This window comes from Drosophila nasuta, chromosome X (genome assembly GCF_023558535.2).
Source record: "Drosophila nasuta strain 15112-1781.00 chromosome X, ASM2355853v1, whole genome shotgun sequence".
NCBI classification, from domain to species: domain Eukaryota; kingdom Metazoa; phylum Arthropoda; class Insecta; order Diptera; family Drosophilidae; genus Drosophila; species Drosophila nasuta.
Genome location: NC_083459.1, coordinates 30,139,860 through 30,144,235, shown reverse-complemented (window position 1 = coordinate 30,144,235; position 4,376 = coordinate 30,139,860).

The following is a 4,376-nucleotide window of genomic DNA, read 5'->3' as shown; positions in this document are numbered from 1 at the left end:
TGCAGAGAAATATATGATGGGGTGGCCACAAAACTTATCGCAGGCACTGTAACAGTGTTGGTTCCATTTTATGTATGTATGTAACACATACAGACATCATCAGCTTGATTTGTAAACACCACAAAACTTAATGCACTTTCAATTTATATTTTATAATTTTTGTGTTTGTTGCCCGTGAATTTTATTTGTTGTTGTTGCTTTTGGACACTAACAAATGATGGAGCGGAAAAAAATAAAACAAAAACAACGAGTAACTTCAACTGCTACAGTTACTGTGAAAATGCTGCTGCTTCTTCTGTTACCCTGCTCTTCTTCTTACTACTCGTTGCCTCGCTCGCCGCACACACATGCATACATCATACATTCACAATATGCACGTCGTGTTGTTGTGTAGTAAATATATGAATGTGACCAATAAAAAAAAAATGTTAAATAAATCAAAATCATATTTTATTTGAAGAGCATTTTTAATAATATACGAGATTTCTTGCGATATGTAAATTTGGATGTGCAATATTTTGGTTTGCGTTTATTTCACAAATTGTCTGCGTGTTTTCGTATTTCCCATTTTCTCTTTTTCGTCGATTCATTTTTCGTTTTTGCGTTTTTTTATATACACTTCACGTCACGCTAAAACCCATTGTGGGCCTAGTACATACATACGCACACATACACACGAACAAAATGAATGTACAAGCACACACACACGCATGTGCCTGCATACGTGTGTATGCTTGTGCCTGTGCTTCTGTGTGTATGCGTGTATGTATATTATATTGTTTTTAAGTTGGCTTTCATCCTCCGATTTTACACGTCAATATGGTGTCTTTATTATTTGTATTATTTCGTTTTCGAACGATTATTTAAAACGCATACGAAATATTGCATTGCATTGTTTTTTAGTTTTAGTTGCAGAAGAGAAAAAAAAGAAAAAAAAACAGAAAACAGTACAAAGTTGAGGAAAAAAAAAGGTTACCAGAAAAAAAAATGCACTGCGCGCGGCGCTACAAATTTCCTTCACAGCCGACAAAATGATACTGAACTGTAGGAAAGCAGAAGTGGTGGAGCAACAACATCGATGATGGAAATATCGATGCATCGATGTTTTTCTCGTTAGCAGCAATTTCAAAATATACTGTAAATACTAGTCATATTTTATTAATGATAATAATGCAGCTTTTCAAATAGCTTTTGTAGTTTTTGAGGAAACTTCGGATTAATAAAAAAAATAATTTAAAAAATGCAATCAAAATTAGAGCGTTTGTCGCGACCTCAAGTTGGATACAGTATTTTTCAGTCACATAAACGGGCAGGCACATTCTCAAGCGGTAGATACTATGTGCATCAAGATAGCTCCGCAACTTTAGCGTCACATATCGATAAAAAAATATCGGCTAAAAAAAACTCTTTTTTTCGTCTTTTTACGTGGTATTTAAACTAAAATTAAAAAAGTTTGAATGCAAAACAATAGAAAATTAAATTATCTTTCTATTAAATCCATGTTCGTCAAATTTCATGTAGTATTTATGCACTAAAATCGTGATTGAAAAATTGGGGTAGCAACATTTTTGCAAATATCTCGGCTTTGACGAGTTGTCGGCCAAATCGGCTTATAACAAGTTATAGAGTATTGTATTATAAATATACCCTCAAAAATTCATAATTTTAAAACTTTTCGTTTTTGAGATATTTGAGAAAAAGTACGATAACCTCAGCTCCAGCCAGCCATACAAAATGAGCACAAAAAATCAATGCTACCGATTAATGACCGTAACTTTTTTTTGACTTTCTTGTCGGCCATAGCGCACATTATACTTTCGTAGATACAACTATAAGGAAGATATATAGCAATTTTGGTTGCAATCCAATTTTCTGTTTTTGAGAAAATTGACCTTTTCCTAACCCGCAAAAACAAGTTCATTTCGCAGGTGCATCAAATCACTGGAACCAGCGTGGAACCAGTCAGTGTTAAATAACACCATTTGGACTTTGGCGGGACTTCAAATACTTGCAGAAAATAACTAAATGAAACAAATATTACTATAATTTAAAATTACATTTAAATACTCTATTTATATATATATTACTTTGTTATAATTAATAAATATACGCAATTAAATATTCTTATTTAAATCGTAATTTTGCAGTTTACTTGATCACTGTTAGCGGCAAAACTTTATGTTAACGCTATCATCAAATTATTCTTAATATTTGCAGAACTTATAGGCCATGTCGCGCTATTTCATTCTATTCGAATCAAATAGATAAATATTTTGCTTTTTGTTTTATTCAAATCGGTTAAGCCGTTTTCGAGAAAATTCAATTTTTGTGATTATTGCGAAAATTACAAATAAATTTCAATTTGGCATGGCAACGCTTAACATCTGCGAAGCTAGTAAAAAGTTAGCGTCGAATTTTTGTTTTGCAGATTTTTCAACATTTTGACTATGTACATAATTGGTCAATACTTTAAAAATAGATAATTAACATATGTATCATTTCCCAATATATACTACATAGCAAATTATCATAGTTTCCGAGAAAATTCAAAATAACATCTACATTTTTCGATTATACGCTCTCCTAGACTTTGTCTGAGAAGGCGCGCATTGTTATAATATAAACATAAAAATTCGAATGCTTTGCAATTTGTTTTATTCAAATCGTGATTTTCCTTTTCGAGAAAATCGCATTTTAGTAGAATAGTACACATTTTTGAATTTTTGCGCAATACCTAAAGTAGTCAAAGCGTTGCCAAATTTAAAAAATGGCGATCATGTACATACCTATTTATCATATTTATTACCCATATATATCCCCAACTTATTGGCCATGTCGCGCTATTTCATTCTATTCGAATCAAATAGATAAATATTTTGCTTTTGTTTTATTCAAATCGGTTAAGCCGTTTTGAGAAAATTCAATTTTGTGATTATTGCGAAAATTACAAATAAATTTCAATTTGGCATGGCAACGCTTAACATCTGCGAAGCTAGTAAAAGTTAGCGTCGAATTTTTGTTTTGCAGATTTTTCAACATTTTGACTATGTACATAATTGGTCAATACTTTAAAAAATAGATAATTAACATATGTATCATTTCCCAATATATACTACATAGCAAATTATCATAGTTTCCGAGAAAATTCAAAATAACATCTACATTTTTCGATTATACGCTCTCCTAGACTTTGTCTGAGAAGGCGCGCATTGTTATAATATAAACATAAAAAATTCGAATGCTTTGCAATTTGTTTTATTCAAATCGTGATTTTCCTTTTCGAGAAAATCGCATTTTAGTAGAATAGTACACATTTTTGAATTTTTGCGCAATACCTAAAGTAGTCAAAGCGTTGCCAAATTTAAAAAATGGCGATCATGTACATACCTATTTATCATATTTATTACCCATATATATCCCCAACTTATTGGCCATGTCGCGCTATTTCATTCTATTCGAATCAAATAGATAAATATTTTGCTTTTGTTTTATTCAAATCGGTTAAGCCGTTTTCGAGAAAATTCAATTTTTGTGATTATTGCGAAAATTACAAATAAATTTCAATTTGGCATGGCAACGCTTAACATCTGCGAAGCTAGTAAAAAGTTAGCGTCGAATTTTTGTTTTGCAGATTTTTCAACATTTTGACTATGTACATAATTGGTCAATACTTTAAAAAATAGATAATTAACATATGTATCATTTCCCAATATATACTACATAGCAAATTATCATAGTTTCCGAGAAAATTCAAAATAACATCTACATTTTTCGATTATACGCTCTCCTAGACTTTGTCTGAGAAGGCGCGCATTGTTATAATATAAACATAAAAAAATTCGAATGCTTTGCAATTTGTTTTATTCAAATCGTGATTTTCCTTTTCGAGAAAATCGCATTTTAGTAGAATAGTACACATTTTTGAATTTTTGCGCATTACCTAAAGTAGTCAAAGCGTTGCCAAATTTAAAAAATGGCGATCATGTACATACCTATTTATCATATTTATTACCCATATATATCCCCAACTTATTGGCCATGTCGCGCTATTTCATTCTATTCGAATCAAATAGACAAATATTTTGCTTTTTTGTTTTATTCAAATCGGTTAAGCCGTTTTCGAGAAAATTCAATTCTTCTTGTGATTATTGCCAAAATAATATTACCATGGTGGCAACACGTGTTACGGCCGAAAGTTGGGCCACCCTTTATGAACTTGGTGGCAACTCTGAACATAACGGAATAGTGCTGTATGTTCTGCTAAACAACAAGTTCTGCACAAGTGATTTACATATAAAGTTAAAAGTTAATAAAGGGAGAGTAAACAAAATATTGAAAATGCCACGTAAATTGATGTCCACCAAATCGTAAGTACA